The 17,985-nt window shown below is 38.2% G+C and overlaps 1 protein-coding gene across 10 annotated transcripts in view; it reads left to right on the top strand.

Moving 5' to 3' along the window:
• Positions 1 to 17,985, top strand: part of KCNIP4 (potassium voltage-gated channel interacting protein 4) — a 452,377-nt gene that overhangs the window by 298,709 nt on the left and 135,683 nt on the right. The window contains exon 2 of one of the 10 annotated variants that reach the window (XM_074587705.1): positions 3,298 to 3,453. The exons of the other annotated variants lie outside the window; for them this stretch is intronic. The gene's annotated coding sequence lies outside the window, so the exon portion shown is untranslated. The remainder of the gene's footprint in view (positions 1 to 3,297; positions 3,454 to 17,985) is intronic. 10 annotated transcript variants of the gene reach the window in all.

The raw sequence follows: 17,985 nt of genomic DNA, 5'->3' as shown, positions 1-17,985 counted from the left end.
ATGATAAAATGGGAAGTATTAACTGGATTGCAACCAACAATTCCTACGCTTATAACAGTTTCTTGCTGTTAAACTTACTTGCTGTTGCTAAATTGGCTTTCCCAAAACTCAGTAACAGGATGTGAGCAAAATAGAGGAGTGGAGGAAGACTTGGGAAGAAGTGCATTGGATGAAGATTCATAGTACTTGTGCAGCTGCGATTTCTCCTAAACAAAAGGGAGAGGTTTTCTTGAAGGGGACGCGACACTATGGATGGCAAATCCTGCTCAACTTTAGAGAAAGGGTTCTGAGTTGTCTAGGATAGCTTGATAGGGTAAGACACATTGCAAGCTTTAGATCTTTTAGTCTTGGAGTAGGAATAAAGTAAAGAACTGGGGTAAAACCTTGGGCAAACAGATGATATTCTATCAGCATACGCTTCTCGAGCACTTTAAGTAAAAGAGTAAAAAGAGATGGGCAGCTATTACAATCATGCTGGCTTTGGGTTTCCAAAATTTTCATCTCTAAGGAATACAGTCTTGGACTGTACTGCTGTATTCATGTGAAGTAATACCCAAGTTTATATTCTAGGTGGGAAAACCCCATCATGAACTCCTCTGAGTGCAGAATCTTGAATTATATACTTTATTCTATTGGTTAAAGAAAAGGTTTCTTTGTGTTTCTCTACCTAGTAATATCTCCTTTCAAGACTCTACTTCTCAGATTTTTCTTTTGTAAGGACCTTGTTACTTCAGTAAGCTATTTTCCATAAGCAAGCTATATCTGTTATTTAATCTGCTGCAACAGGAACAGTTACAGAACAACAGCCAGAAATGACAACTGTTCTTCTAATTACACTTTTAAAAATATGTGCTATCCTATGTATGTTCACAAAACAGAAAACTTGAAAAGAATTGGGTTTGTTTAAATACTTGTGACTATATAGGGCAGTGATATCCTAGGTTATCTTTAAGGATTACCATAAATGCTATGTTGAAATTTTAGTGACCATAATTTATACGTTTCTCTCTGTGGAAATGTGTTCTTCCCCTAACACTGTCATCATTCTTCACATGGTTTTTATTGACTGTAACAAGGCTCTTTGGAACACGTAATCACACAGTCATTAAGTTCTGCTTGAAGGTTTGCTATTATGCATTGGTAGAATGCTAATTTATTTAGCTAGGCTCTATGTCTAAATGCCACACACAGAGGCTGTATGTTTCTCTTGCCTGGAAAACATAGAAATTGCATTGAGCCAGATGGTAAGTTGGCAACCTGCTGCACCTGTATGGAGGACTTGAGCGCAGAAATGGTTTCTCCTTTGCAGCTCATTAAATTGCTGTTTTATGCCAGAGATGAAACTGCTGGGAGTAGGTGATTTGTTTTATATAAAAAAACAAAACAAACAAAAAAACCAAAACCAAAACACCCCCCAACCCCCCCACCCCCCAAAAAAAAAAAGTCAACCCAAACGTGTCCAGTCATACCCCAGTGTCCCATAGCAATCTTCCTTGTGCTAAGAACAAGAAGGGAGACAGGATAGACTGGATTGTATTTCATTCCCTGAACTGCTCCTTCAGTGGAATACCTATGTGTTGTACCTTAGATCTAAGCTGCTTGAAAAAAATTATTTTCTGATGTCACTAGTAAGTGACAGAAACTGAAACGTTTCTGTCTATTGTAGAAACCTACAATAACCAAACAAAGGTGCTTATCCTCTGCTTTGCTTAACCAGCAGTTTAAAAATAATAATACGCTCTAAATGCGGTTAGTTGCTTGCTCTGCCGTTTTACTGCTCTAATGTAAAACATCCAAGGAACAAAACCTCCAATTCAAATATCTGTGTTCATAATAAAAAAAAAAGTTTCTTTCAATAAAATTTTAGACTTCAGTGGGATAAATTGTTACAGAAAAATAAGAAGTTCTTTTAACACTGGCTTCTTTTGTGGCTTGTCCTTTTGTTTTTGCCAGTAACTGGGATTTAATTTTTTTTTCATCCATGAAATATTGTGTTTTCCAGTTTTGATATCATTCCAAAACATAGTTCAGCAAGATCTGCTGAGGATTACTGAGACTCCATCTGTTCTTGCCATACATAGGAAATACTACAGATGATAGTGAGCAGATGTATCCTGCCTATTACAGTCATGCTCAAAAACACTGAAATGTTGGATTGAAAAGGCAAAAACATTTTAGTTTTATACAGCTTTCTCCTGTATTTGCCAGACTCTATGTATGTGTCTGACAGTCAGGCTTCTCAAAATCATCTTAATTTTCTTTAACAGTCTCCAAAATGTGTTTTTTCTTGAAATTAGCATCGTTTACAGCCCAAGTCAGTTTCACATCCAATCCGGAATGGCATATGATGTTTCAGCAACTTAGTGGCTATGAATTTATGCTCATACTTTCTTTTTCTGTGGCCTAATAAATTTTGAGGGGGATTCTGTACTTTGGATTCTTAATTTTTTTTTTTTTTTTAAGTGCAGAAAGGAAGACTAACAGCAATGAGGCATCCTAAAAATTCATATGTCGGTGTGGTGGGCACTCTAAAGAAGATCTTTGCTTTGCCTTGAGTACAGGAGGGGTTTGAATGCAGGTCCCTCCCTCTGAAGGGAATATCTTAAGCTGCAGCAGCAGGGACAGAAGAGAGATAGAGTCCACCCTAGTTTCAAAAACGTAGCACTACAATCTCTATAAGAATGGATTATTTTGCGAAAGTTGAAAAGCACCATTAGGCAGTTTAATTACTGCATTGTATTTATTATTTTTGTTTGGTTTTACACTTAGCACTCAAATTGAGGTGAATTTGACTCGGCTAGTGTAGTTGTGGTGTGGATGGCCATGCAGCAGTGAGCACTGGCACATGGAGCACGGCTGCTGCTCTCCCTGCCATCCTGAGACAAGGAAGCCCTGGCACCCAACGTGAGCCCTGACACTGGCTTGTACACCTTACAGAATCACAGAATGGTCAGGGTTGGAAGGGACCTTTCGAGATCATCTAGTCCAACACTCCTGCCAAAGCAGGGTCGCCCAGAGCAGGCTGGACAGGAATGCATCCGGGCAGGTTTTGAATATCTCCAGAGAAGGAGACTCTACAACCTCTCTGCGCAGCCTCTTCCAGTGCTCTGCCACCCTCAAAGTAGAAAAGTTTTTCCTTATGTTGAGATGGAACTTCCTGAGTTCCAGCTTGTGACCGTTGCCCCTTGTCCTATCACCGGGCAGCACTGAAAAGAGTCTGGCCCCATCCTCTTGACACCCGCCCTTTAGATATTTATAAACACTGATGAGATCACCTCTTGGTCTTCTCTTCTCCAGGCTAAACGGACCCAGATCTCTCAGCCTTTCCTCATAAGAGAGGTGCTCCATTCCCTTGATCGTCTTTGTAGCCCTGCGCTTACTGTAGCTTCTCTTCTACTCCAGGGCCATGCAAGCCCCGTGGCTGCTCCCCTCAGAGGCTGAACTGTTGCAATGGTGAGTCTTACAGCAAGTGGCTGAGTTGAAGGATGAGGAAGGCTTTGAAGGGTTGGTGTTCCTGCTGAATACATAAGACTGATGGATGTAACTCCTGTCCCATTAGGTCTGGGGCTGTGGCTCTTGGGCAACTGGCCAGTTGCAAACAGAGATCAGAGCCTGTGACATCTCATTTTGGATTGTGACACTCTGCTCATCAGTTAAAGGTTGAGAGATGAATTCAAAGTGGCAGAGGTGTAATGAATGTACTCGGACAACCAGGGAGATGGGGAAGCTGAAAGACGCTGACTCATGTAGCACAGCAAAACAGAAATGAGTGAGAAGGAATGAGAGAAGGAGTGAGATGTGATCAAGAGGCAGAAAAAATTGTATCTAAGGTAAATGATTAAGTTGGCACGAGTAATAGGTTAAATTCTCTGTGAGTCAGCTTATGCTGGAAATTGAGGAAGCTCTGAGACAATTTTCCAATAGGAGTAGAAAGAGGAAAAAAAATCCCAAAGTTTTAAGGAGTTGTTTCATCAGTTCATTAAATGAATTGTTGAATGTGTGGTGATAATGAACAATGCTTACTTTTGGTGCTGTATTTCTGTGAAAGTTGAAGTCAATCTTTTTGTAACTAGCTTTGAATCTTTTGACACTAGGGGATTTAACAGTATAAAAGCCGTATTTAGCTCCCTGAGCAATCCTCCCTGATGGAGAACCCAGGACTCCTGTTCTGATGATCTCTTGATTTCCTTTTGAACATCACTTCTCTCTTAGAAGATGTGCTTTGCCAAGTATTTTGAAATTTTCCATTTGATTTTTTTAACTCCTCTACATTAGGCATGTTCTCTTCATTTCTCTGGTTTTCCAAAGTGAAGAGGATATACAGTAATACTGAATGAGTTTATTTTAGATAAAATTGATCTTTAGTGATCATCTGCCTGTGTAGGTATGTGATAATTAATGGAATAATAAAAAAAAAGCCTCCTGGCTCAAACAACTCAATTATTTCTTTGTATATGTCATGTTGTTAATTTAGGAAAAAAAGTTAATCTAACAATGCTGAAAAGAAAGCATACCACAGGAAAAGTTGCCAGCCATCATTCTAATGGTGCCACATGCTGCCTCCTTGAGGCCATGCAAGGGAGTTTACGCAGTGTGAGGATGATATTTGTGGGATAAAAAGCTGTAGCTAGATTCTATTCAATACCTTCACTGCTGCTCCAGCAGCCCACATGCTGTAGTGTAATGCCGCCCAGGCTGCTATTATGGCTGTATAAACTTGATTTCTCTGAACGCTGATATAATAAAGCAATGATGCTTGAAGAGTGGGATCCAGCCTAATTTTTAATATTAATAAACTTCACTCTCAGTGTGATGATTTAATTTTGACTGTCTTTTAAAAAAGCTAATCTGAAGTTCAGGACATATTTGTTTGCAAAAAAAAGTTACTAGTCTTATAATTCACAAACCTTGAGTTCAATGTTATATAAGACTAGCTAGTAACAGATTTCAGTCTGTAGGCTTGTCCACTGGGACCATTGTCTGCATTCCTGAAGATGAGAAGATCTCTTCATTTTTGCCTCCATTTTCTCATGTATAAAGCAAAAAGGGAAGCATGATTAGCTGTCTTTTTAGTCTTATTTTAGCTCTAGAAATGAAGGAAATCTAAGAGTGAAGTGTTATACAGTTAACTCATTTGTAAAATAATGATCCTTCACCTTGATTGTTATGAATCTATCCTTAGAGTGAACTGTGGTGGCCAAGAAAGTCAAAACTTTGGCAGTGACAGAGGCATTGAGATGATTTTTTGATCTGGACCTTGTTTCAAGGAATTTGGATCTTATAGGAGACAGTAGTGATTTGTTGTGCCACATTATAAGATCCAATTGTATAAATCGGTTGTTTTTCCACAGCTTATTTCCTGCAGTGTTATTTGGATAGAGAAATTTGTCAGTAGTTTGTCACTTGGTGCTTTAACTAGTTTTCAGTTCACTGAGACTTTTGACAAAACAACACAAACAACCTTCTTTCATTCCAAACTCAATACATGAAGTGCTTTTTTGGTTTGGTTGTGGGGTGATTTTTTTCCATAGCTTCTTTTTACTGTTCTGTTTATACACAAGATCTAATCTCAAAAAATAAAGTGTATTTTACAATGTTTGATCATGAACTCCTTCCAGCTTTACATTTGAATAAAGAATACACAATTTTAGACACATGCAAGGGCGTGTAAATGCCAAGTAGCTTAGAGTCTAATTCTGAAGACTTCTAAATAATCTGTTCCTAATCCAACAAAATGCTTAAGTGGAACCTTAGCTTTAGCCAAAATAGATAAAGAAATTGGAGATTCTTTGTATGTTGAAAAGCTAAGTTTGTACTTGAATTCATTTTTTAGGGTACTGTGGGTTTGAGTCAGTTGGGACCGACTTTTCCTGAATGATGTATTTCTTACTATTTATTTACTGTACAGTTAATTCAGCACCTGAGATAAATGATAAAGCTGCAGCATCAGCTACACTCTTTTTCTAAACTTGTAAATGGTAAAAGTTTCTTGGCATTAAGGAAACTTTTTTTTTTTTATTAGAGCTAGGAAGAGGATTTTACAAATGATTAACAGATACGGCAGGTAATATTCTGTGGATCTGAATAAAAGTGTACTGCAGTATGTTATGAAACAGTGATTGTGAAATATTACTATTCTTATGTCCTTTGGATGATCTTTTGAGTAAGAAAATGTCTATTTTTAGTGGCAATATAAGATGACAAGTAAGGGGAGAATGCAGTTATTTGATACTGCTATTTAAATACTTTTCATCCATTGCAACATTTTTTTATGTGTGTTTGTCTTGTAACTTTTGCAATTTTATTCTTAGCTCAAAATTTGGATCAATTGTATTAAGATGTTATAATGTTTAAATATAAAATAGTTTTTGTTTCTTTTTTTAGTCTTAATTGCAGTCTTGCATCTTATATCTTGCAAACTTAAGGGAAAAAAGCCACTTAAATAGAGTGGAAGTATCCCATTGTATGAGTAATGCTCACATCTAAATGGTCTTTTGGGATCTATAGATTTGATCCTTTTATGGTGTTATTTATAGTTTCTGAAACTATGACCAGCTGAGCCACTTAAAAAAGCAAATCGTACTTTTGAATTTGAGTCTGTACTCCATGCTTGTGTCTGTTTTGCTATGTATTCATCAGAAAAGATAATGAGGAAAAGACTAAGCCACAATCTTCTCTTGGATAACACAGTAAAAATCAATGAATCTACATATATAAATAAAGGACTTAATTTCATTTATTTAATTCATCAGTTCTATAGAATCTGTGTCCATTTTTTTTTAAAATTCATATAACGGTAGCGTTGCACTAAGAATTAAAAGCAGAACAACACAACTAAGGTGTTTGGAGTTGTGTTTTTTTTCCAGTGGACAATCTTAGCAGAAACCCTTGTGCAGTCTAAAAGTCAACTTGAGTATCTCTCTGAAGGCACAGGTTTTTGGAGAAGCATAATACAAAGTAAATTATCATGTACTGTGCTCTTACTTTTTGCTTAGCAATAGCAAAAACAAGTGCTTCTGCGTCACTGGTTGGAAACGTGCATATGCACTCACACATCCTGCAATTAATAGATAAGCAATATAGTGTTAAGCAGGCTATATACAAATAATGTGTAAATTTGTAGAAAGAAAAAAAAAAGTGTTAAAAATTGTAGGTGTTAAAAATTGGTAGGCATAGAGTACTTTAGTACTTCTGAGTGTAGAGAAGGGACTAAGATTGAGAAAATAACCGTGGAAGAAATAGACTCATTTTTTAATTTTATTTTTATTAAACTAGAGAGGTGACAAGCAAGGGTCTATGAGGTACCAACTGAACCTCTGAAGGTAGTGAATAGGAGAGCTTTCCTCCTTTTTTCCCCACTGGATGGCAATCACTGTTCAGAACAAGTTAGGAAAAACAAAATTACATTTAGATAATGTGCCTTTAACAAGTGAAAATATATACTTTGCTATAGTTCTCATTTTCTAACATTGATTTAATTTTTATCAATTATTGATGACTTAGGGGAGCAGCAATCAGAGTGTCATCTTTACATGTGTTAAAAAGAGCTTGGCTTTTGTAATTCACTTTAAGTTTTTGTAATAAATATAATTAGCTAGCACCCTTTTGTAGCACTTCCAAATATAAATGTTTTGTCTCATGAATATGTGCTTTTGATTCCAGTTTGTTTTGATCAGGACTCTTTTTAATGTTTGGGCTTTTCAGTCACATACTTAATTTGCTCAGCAGCAAATTACTTCGTCTTGCTACTTTCTGGAAGAAAAATTATTCTGCGTGTCCATATTGAGCCTCTGCAAGTTCTTTAAATATAATCAAACATTTGGTCACACTACTCTGCTGTAATCCTGTAATCTAGCTCACCTCTAAAGATCATTGTAAAACATGTCAATAAGACAGCTGTAACAAAAACAAAACAGTGATTGTAGTTTTCTTTGAAAATTAGAAGTTCTCTTTAACAAAAAGTGCATCTTAGACTATGAGCTATCCTCTTACGTAGACTGCAAAAATGCAGATTAGTAACAGGTCTCAGAAACTTTAGAAGGCCCCACCTTGTACTGAAGTATTCTGTCGAATTATTTGGACAGACCCTTTATCCCGCAGCTCTTCAGGCAGCAGTACATCTCTGTTGTACTCTCCAAGCTGCACTTAAAGATCTAGCAGTGCAGCCAGGTATAGGATTCAGCCTGCAGCTCTGTAATTGTTGTGTTCTTTTCTGTCCATGGGTAAAGGTATCTGAAAGTGTGCATGCACTTGAAGTACTATATTAAGGAAATTACAGTTTGGATTGCTGGACAATGAGGTGGATAAAAAAGCCCTGCTTGTATGACTAGGCTTGGATAGTGGGTCATACTCTACCTGGAGGCTGATAACAAGTGGAGTACCACAAGAACCTATCCTGAGCCCTGTCCTGTTTCACAGCTTTATCAATAACCTGCAACGTGCAAAGAAGTGAGCTGTCATCAACAGGTTTGCAGGTGAGGCCAAAACTGGATAAGCCACTAGTTAGAGAGACCTAGATAGATTGGAGGAACGGCCCAGCAGGAATCTTGTGAAATGCAACAAGGACAAATGCCAAATCCTGCACTTGGGAAGGAATACATGCTGGGGAGCCGCTCTGATGAAAAGCATCTAGGGGTCCTGGTAGACAGCAAGCTGAATGTGCTGCCTTGCATGTTGCTGTCTCAAGCAAGGCTGGGCTAGGAGCATCCCAGGCTGTATTAAAAGGAAGGATTACAGACAGTAGATTGAGGAAAGTGAATATTACCCTCATTAGACTGCATCTAGAGTGTTGCATCCAGTTTTGGGTCCTCTAATACAAAATTTTGATAACGAATGGAGGCCCTTAAGCTGGTAAGGGGCTGGAGCATGTGCCCACCGAGGAGAGCCTGAAGGAGCTGAGCTTCTTCAGACTGGAGAACATACAGCTTGCAGGGGACCTAACAGCAGCACCCCAGCACCTAAAAGGAGGTCATGGAGAAAACAGCCTCTTCATAGGGCTCCATGGCAGAAGAACGAGAGATAATGGACACAAATTGAAATAAGAGAGGTTCTGACTTTTGACAGTCAAGCAGTGGGACTGGCTACGCAGCGAGGTGCAGTCTCCATCCTTGGAGGTTTTCACAGTGCAAGTGGGTCAATCCCTGAGCACCCTGGCCTGATCTCATAGCTGGCCCAGCTTTGAGCAGGAGGTTGGACTAAACACTTCCTGAGGTCACTTCCAACCTTAGTTATCCTGTAATTTTTATCAGAAGGATCAAATGCAGCTTCTGAGAATATGTTTTGTTTCTTAATATTTGCACAACTTAACGTGCAAACTTCTGATAGAATCTAGACTCATTTTGGTAGTAGAAAGCGGGAACAAGTAAATCTCCATTCTTCACAACAGCCAACATCATTCTTAGTGTCTAGTTTCATAAGAATTAATTTTGAAAGTTCTGCTTAAACTTAATTATGTTTATGCTGTAAATGTGAGAGAAGATTCTGCTTTTCACTGGGTAAAATTAACTGCATCATTAATTAATTCTCTTGTATTAGTTTAGAAGATGATTTTGTCTGTGACTGTAGGAAAGTAACAAAACATCTGCTCTTGTGAAGTTTCATCTGATGCTTGCACCATTTTGGCAGTTAATTCACTAATAGCCACTTTTTGATCTTCTAAGATCAACAGTGCTGGAAACTGACATTAATTCTGAAGCAGAAGCCGACCTTCAACCATTACCATTACCTCTTGCTGTTACATATGCTCTCTCTGCTAGGAGAAAGCAGATGTTTCTTCAGCTAGATGAGAGTTGTTCTTAACAGTCCCACTGTCTTCGTACCACCCATGGCATTGAGGGATCTTTCACAGCCAAAAGCCTGTTGTGGAGAGAGGCTGTGCAGAAACCATATTCAATGCCCCCTTCCTTCTCTTAGGCAACATAGTACATATTTCAAAGGATGTGAATGTGTATTCCCGCAGCCTAAGTGTATGCAGCTGTTCACGTGCTTTGGTTTGACTGGGTGTGAGTTGAAGAGCTGTGTGCAAGAGCAGGAAGAGGCAGAAGCAGCTTCACCTGATTAGGAGAGCAGGAAGAGTGGACTGTGGGTGATGGAGAATACCGGTGGACTGAAGAGAGGAAAGGATTGTGTTATCTAGCAGCTATGTATTTATAAATGAGACGGATTTGTCACGGGGTGGTTTGGGTTTTCCTTGGGGAATTTATTTTGTTTGAAGGGTAGTAGCATCTTCTGAGGGCAGTTAATGATCCTGACCATGCAAGTGTAAATTTTTTGTGTCCTAAAATCACAGTAAAAAGAGATTTGATGTAGTGCTCCTGTATCTTACCTCTGTCTCATAACAGCAAGAAACTATATGTGTGCTTTTAACCCTCCCTTTTTCCTGCATATTTTCAGGGCACAGATCCCCATATCTCATATTCCTTACAGAAAAAAAAGTTCACTTAACTGTTTCATGATTGCAGGAACCATTTGCGTTACTTTTGTTAATGGCCTTTTCTTAAGTTTTTCAGTCATCATCATTCTCTGGTTTTGCAGATGTGAGCCCACTGGCTTGGCAGTGTGTTGTTTTTGTTTGTGTTTCTTTTTTAAAAAAAAAAAAAAAAGAGTGGGAAGCAGTTGTGGAAGTATGGAGAGGAGAAGGAAGATCAAACAAGCATCATGTATCAAAAGGGAGGGGCTACTTCCCTTAAGGAGACAAGCCAGGAGCTGATGCTGTTTTCAGCACAAACAGTGCCCTCACGGACCAGGGCATGGTCCCACGGGGACTGATCAGGGCAGGGGTGCTGTTGCAAAGAGTTGCTGTTAACCATCCATATGTCATCAGAGAAGGTAATATAACAAGTCAGGTCTGGGAGGTCATTCCAGAAAGTCCAGTCAGGAACAGAGGGGAGATAGCCATCGATACATCTAACACAGGTTCAAAGTTCACCGAGGAAACGGGGCTAGAAATGAGTACAACCATGACGTAGCTCAGGCAAGGTACCCAGGCCTGGGCTGAGCTACAGCCTCTGGGCCCGTGAGCAGAGGCAGTGGGTAGGAGATCCCAGGTAAGGCCATTCAAGGCCATCAAAGCCTAATAGTGCACTCAGGGACCTGGCTATATGCCATTAATATAATCCTAAATAGTTCTCGTGTTTGGACTATTTAATTTTGTTAAATTGGGAATCCTTCGGTGTACTGTATGTGCAGAGCTCTGTGGGATGCTGGTGTCACACCTGTCTGAGCAAAAGGCTTTGGTGGCTGGCAGGAGTGGCCTCGGGTGGGTGATGCTCCCCAGTCCTGATGGGGCTCCTGTGGCTGCTCCTGTGAAGGGAACCAATAAGGTTCAACAAGGAACGCATGTTAACAGGGGCAGTTTCTAAGGTCAAAGCATCACTGCAGGTTTAAAAACATTTTGAACACTAGTCATAATTCTTAGTGACAGGAAAAAACACGATTTTTAATAAAATACATCATTTGTGTGCGCTTTGATTGTCACTTTAATTTACTGGCCGTGTTTAGGTGCAGAAAACTGATCATCTCACAGATGGGGTGGCCATAAATTGTGGTTTTTTTCTCTTGGTATCATTTCAGAGAACCATCTTGAACTTTCTATTTCATAGCCCTACCTGTCATTATATTGTTTACTTTTTTGTTTTGAAGGACTTCTTTTAGTTCACAATCCAGCGGAAGGGTTCAGTAGCTGGATACGTAGCGCAAACCACCATTGCCTTGAAGAAATTAAGGCATGATGCACTCCATTAAGGTAACTCAAACTAAGGCTATTTTATTTATGAATGAGTATTGAACACAGAGGAGTATAATGTACTTTCACAAAATGAATTTTAGGTTTTGGTCATTCGATAGTTTGGCTTGGCTTTTCAGCAAGACATCCCTGCACTTGCCCTTCATCTTGGTGAAAGAAAACCAATGTTGAAATAAATGCTACTAATGTAAAAAACTTGTATTACAAGTATAAGTATAATGGAGGCCCTTGATGGACAGTTAGGTGTTGATTCCCCATTTACATCTGCTTACTTATAAATGTAATGGTTACAAACTGGTGCAGAAAATTGTTAACTGGTTTCATTGATAAGCAGATCACAAAAATGAGAGTTTGCATGTCTATGCAGAAAGCAATCCCATATTGTTCAAGATACACAATGATTAAGAATTCAGGTATATCAGAATGAAACGTTTGTATTACTAAGACAACATAATTCGTAGAAGTGGAAACTTACTCTTGGGTCATGCCAAATTATTTAGTAACTAAACTATCAGAGGAAACATTTGCAATTCTTGTACTCGTCATCTTCACAAAAGATGTGATTTCCCAGCTGTATCCTAAGATACAGTTACTCATCCCTTCATGTAACAAAAAGAAAATTGAGTATGTATGAATTGCACTTTCTTAGACTAAAAGTGACTACTTCTAAAACAAGTTAGAGTTAAAACTTTAATTATTCTTTGGAGATAGATATTGTAGTAATTTTCAATTCTATTGGGAAAGAACAAACGTTCCTGAGAAACTGCATTTGTAGATAACTTTCAAATATGAATATTAATAACTATCAAGTAATTATCAGATACATATAGTAAAATTAAGTATTTTTGCACCACTAGTAGCTTTCATCTTATTTTTGCTATGACAGCTTCAAGATCTTGGATGACAGATTTGTTCTTTTTTCTTTTTTTTTCTTCCCTCCTTGTGTAGAAACTGTATATGTAGATTACTTTGATGGTGGTTTCACCAACCACTGTTGATTTTGCTGAGTGTGACTTAGTTCTTGCAATGCAGATCAGGTAGAATTTACAAATAACAAATAAATTGGCTGAGGAGTTCTGCTACTCCGTAGTCTCAGTAGGTTTCCACTTGGGCATGTCTGGTGTTTTCATTGGGTGATTAAATCACTGTTTTAAATTTTTCCAGGGATATTTGTGATTTGAATTAAAAACTAAAGTAAAATTTTCTCTCAGCAAGGTGTGCATCAGAGGAGGAATTGCACCCACTCTAGTATCTACTTCTGGGCATCAATAGTGTTTCCTAACCTTTTCCTTCCTCGCATGACACCTTTAAGAAAAATCTCCCTAGTTTTTTTCAAATGAAACTCTTCACTTTATGTGAATTGTCAAGGGCCCTTCTTTTTCTCAGCATCTTTACTGGTCTATTTTTACCTGAGAGGCACAGCTGGTTGTATGGTTTCAGCTCCCCATTAGCGTATTAGATGTGATTTCATGGTATGTAACCCCTCATTAACCGAACTAGTAAACATAGAAATAGCTCCAGAAAGGACAGAAGCAAAAGAAATCTGGGTAACCTCAGCGCAGAGATACTCAAAAGCATATTTAAAGTCATGTCAGCAGGCGAAAATCTTCTTGCAAAGTATTGTTTTTTAAACATCAGAGCAGACCTGCTTTAAGCTGTGAGCAATTTTGTCACCTGCTGAGACTAACATGCTATGCTCTATTTTGACTTAATCACAGAGAATTAGCATTTATTTTTCCATATACCATTAAAAGTATAAATAACTGTCATCTGCTTCACCGGGGGTAAGTGGGGCTATCTTTCAGGCTTGAGGATATGGGCCCTTGAATCCCAAATGAACACATTCAAAAGAGCTTCTAAAACATAACTTTTCATCATAGCTGGAGAACTCCCTACTTCCCAACAAGCAAAATTATTCAGGACTATTCTGAAAACTAATCTGGGTGAAAGTGGATTTTGTGAAGTTTTATTTTTTCCTACTACATTAAAGCTATGTCAAAACAGGAATCTTGTAGTAGGTTTGATTCAGTGTGTGTGAAGAATGCATCGAATTAGAGTCTATAGGTGAGTTTGAAAGAGCTCATTCAAAAGATAATAAATTTGCAATTAATATTGCAAATGAGCATCTGGAATCTGAAATTTAAAATAATCCAATTTCTGTGCAAAATGTTACTGTTGTTAGGTTTTTGTCCAGTAATTGCCCTTTGATGTCAGTGAGATTATAGCATTATTAATTTCTGTTATAACCTTTTTTAAATGGTGGATGTTCAAGGCCTCTCTTCAAATTCTAGGACACTGGTAAAGCAATGTCAAAGTGGACTTTTCAATGCCAAATCAGCAATGTGTTTTATTAAGTTAGATAGCAGTCCTTTCAAAAGTATTTATAGCATGCAATTTGTTTATTCTCCTAAGCTTCTCAAGAGATTTTTTTTTTGCTCAGTGTTATATAATATAGGGGATATGGCTTTTCTTATAAGAACGGGAGCATTATATCACCACTAATTCTCTTCAGTTTTTCTTTTGGCTGTAATAAACTTCTTTAGCTGTCGTTTTGACATACAAAATCTATGACAATACACATTCACTTGTTTCCCCACTTGTGTGTAGGGATTTTTTGCGTGTTTTTAAGGCACTATCCCTGTCATGTTAGCTGTAAGTACTTCTAGGTGGTATTCTCTGTTATGTTTTATAAGTAGTTTACAGTGTTCTGTAAATGAACCGTATCAAAGTTCTGAAAATCTGTAACACCAATTTTTAAGGATTTTTTTGTAAATGCTTTCTTTTTACCCACAAATGGGTAAAAATGAATTTTTTACACACATTTTACCCACAAATGGGTAAAAATTACAAAAATGAATAAATCTTTCATAAGCATTGTGGTGTAACAGCAGTGATTATTTGTTATTATATCCTCAAAACTGCATTGAACACTTTCCCCTTTGTGAAGTTTAGTCAAAACCATTTTCTCGTTTCAGTAAAGGTTCTTGTCTGCAGTGTAAGATGGAAAGAATATGTGCATTCCTTGATTTCATTTTAAATGGTTTTGGTAAATAGTACCTCATGGTTTGGTTTGGTTTTTTTTTTTGGAGGAAAAAGGCAACAGTAATAGTCAATATTTTTATTAAGATATGTTAAGAGTGAGTCCAAGTCCAGATTAGGTATAATAGGTAAATTAAAAATAAGCTATTTTGAAATATTAACTAAAAAATCTCTCATCAGTTCCTAGCTGCCTGCCTCCTTGGCAGTATAGATAGTACATGTGTCCTGGTTTGCATGAAAAGTATTGGTACAAGTTGTGCTACACTGGGTGAGGGAGTACAGATGAGGAACCGGGATGTTCTGCACAGCCTGTGACTTGTGATATTGCTGCGGGTGAGTCACTTGACAATGCCTTATCTGGCCCTTCGTGAGCAGCATTTACTGCTTATGCTGCACCTGTAAATCGACACAGACGAACTAAGGAGAAGATTTATGACCCGTTAAATACTCTGCACTGAATGGTGCCACGTAGCTGCATAATCCATGATACATATAAAGTGACTGATTTCAGAGCAATTAATGTAACGTATCTGCACATTAGATTGCTCACTAACGAGTCATCCTTCTTAGCTTGATGTATGTAAGGTTTGAAAAGTCTTTAAGCACACAAAGTTATGTGGTTTCATTCTGTAATCTAAATGTTTATGAGCCTGTGCTTACACCTTTGGTCTCTGCCTCACAATGACCCTGAGACTTCAAGGTAACTTCTTTCATTTCTACTTACTGCTGTTGGAAGTTGGTCCTTAACTTAATCCATAATCTGAAAACACAATGTAAACAGACCATATACATTCAAACCGGCTATGAAATATCTTGTGAATGCCTCACAAGATCTGATTATTGAAAACGTTGAAGTTGATTTTCACAGAGAAGCCAATATTTATTTAACATGATGTGCAAGTCATAATTTCTTATGACAACCGATGGAATGTGGTCCTATGCTTCAGAGGTCCCACAGTTATTGTGGGCATGGTCAGACTCCATTTTTCATATTTTTTTCATGTTTTTTCAATATATGAATTTATGCCAGTACAAGTGTATTGTGCTTTCCATTTCCCAAGGGAAATGTGATAAAAACAGCAAATTTACCTAATCTTTAAGATTAAGACAAAATAAGTCTAAAACTACACCAGCAACTTTTTTGTTCATTAATTAGTTAATAGATGCTTTTTAAAAACCCTAAGCAACGTTTATAGTGCATTTTCATCATTTTCAGCTAGACTGTTTGACTACTGCGATACCCAGTGAAAGGAAAATTCTATTGATTTACTTTTTCCAAAGACCTGTATCTGCAGAATATTGTCTCACTATGATATCTGCATCTTTACTGTTCCAGAGATTTATTAAAAAAGCTGATGTGAAACAGTTCATGCAGAACTTTTTCAATGTGAGTTTTACTCATGGCTGTTGTAGCTATAACCCATTGTGTTTGAAAAATTCTATACAAACTTGGTAGAACAAAACCTGCAGAAGTTTACCAGAACTAGATACTTAGTGCTAAGGTTATCATTACTACCTTGTTGCCAGCATTTCCACTAATTTCACTATAATGTTTTGGATGTGTACATTTGAGTGTGGGAAAACAAGGTGCGCTCTTTTTCTGACAGTCTATTAATAAATAAAAAGTTAAAATATTGATATTTTGCTGTTTTTGTTTTGCCTGTTAATGCACAAGGGTATTAATGTACTAATAAGAAAGCTTTATTATAGTAGGCTGTGTAAACATTTCTAAAAGTACTTCTGAGATTTGATCAAAATCCATCTTTTTCTTTTTTTTTTTCCTTTTTTTTTTTTTTACTGTATCTTCCTCAGGCCCTACAATGATAAATGTGAAAGACTGAAGAGGATAAAGTGAATTCTCTGAGATCATGTTAGATCAGTGGGAGAAAGATAATCATCACACTAATTCAAACTTCTTTCACATTTTGATCAAACTAGATCTCAGAAAGTTACCTTTTTCTGTAAAGCAGCATAGCTTCAATACACAGATCAGCAAACTAAGGCCAAAAGTGAAATACCTGCTCAAAGATAGCCAGAAATGCTGGAGCACAAATTAAGCACTCACCTCACTAAGCAACCAAAGCCTGCCTTTTTTTTAATTATTCTTTCCTAAGGGCATGCATTTTCAACGCCTGAAAATTAAGTAGTGAATTGTAGTGAACAACCTGGATGGTGACTGGTCACCAGCAGTGTTGCTCAGGTCTCAGTCCGTGGGCCAGTTCTGCTCAATATATTTATCAATGACCTGGATGCAGGAGTTGTGTGCACCATTAGCAAGTTTGTTGATGATACCGAACTGGGAGGTGCTGTTGACGCTCTTGAGAGACAAGATGCCTTGCAGAGGGATCTAGATAGACGGGAGCATTCGGAAATGATCAATGGCATGAAATTTAACAAGTCTAAGTGCCCAATTGTGCACCTGTGAGGGAGTAATGCCTTGCATAAGTAAAAACTGGGAGAGGAGTGGCTGGAGATCAGCCCTGCTGAAAGGGATCTGGGGGTGCTGGTCGACAGCAGGCTCCACAGGAGTCAGCAGTGAGCCCTGGCAGCCAAGAGGGCAAACCACATCTTGGGGTCCATCAAACACAGAATGACCAGCCGGTCAAAATAGGTGATTGTTCCGCTGTATTCAGCATTGGTGCAGCCTCACCTTGAGTGCTGCGTGCAGGTCTGGCCCCCACAATTTAAGAAGGATGTTCAGGTACTCAAATGTGTCCAGAGGAGGGCAACAAAGCTGGTGAAAGGGCTGGAAGGCATGTCCTAGGCAGAGCAGCCGAGGATTTTAGCCTTGTCTAGTTTGGAGAAAAGGAGGCTGAGGGGCCACCTCATTGATCTCTACAGCTTCCCGAGGAGGGGAAGTGGAGAGGGAGGTGCTGATCTCTTCTCCCTGATATCCAGTGACAGGACACATGGGAATGGTTCAAAGCTGCATCAGGGGAAGTTTAGACTGGACCTTAGGAAGCACTTCTTTATTGAGAGGGTGGTCAAACACTGGAACAGGCTTGTGAGAGAGGTGATCAAGCCTGTCAGTGTTTAAGAAGCATTTGGACAATGCACTTAATGATAATAATATGGTTTAACTTTGAAGTGGTCAGGCAGTTGGACTACATGACTGTTGTAGGTCTCTTCCAACTGAAAAGTTCTATTCTGTTCTATGTATTTTTCATAAGGCAAAAACTGCAAGAAAATTATCAATTTCTGTA

Source organism: Larus michahellis, chromosome 5 (assembly GCF_964199755.1).
Source record: "Larus michahellis chromosome 5, bLarMic1.1, whole genome shotgun sequence".
Lineage (NCBI taxonomy): Eukaryota > Metazoa > Chordata > Aves > Charadriiformes > Laridae > Larus > Larus michahellis.
Note: the sequence above shows the minus strand (reverse complement) of the source record. Positions and strands in the feature narration are given on the sequence as shown.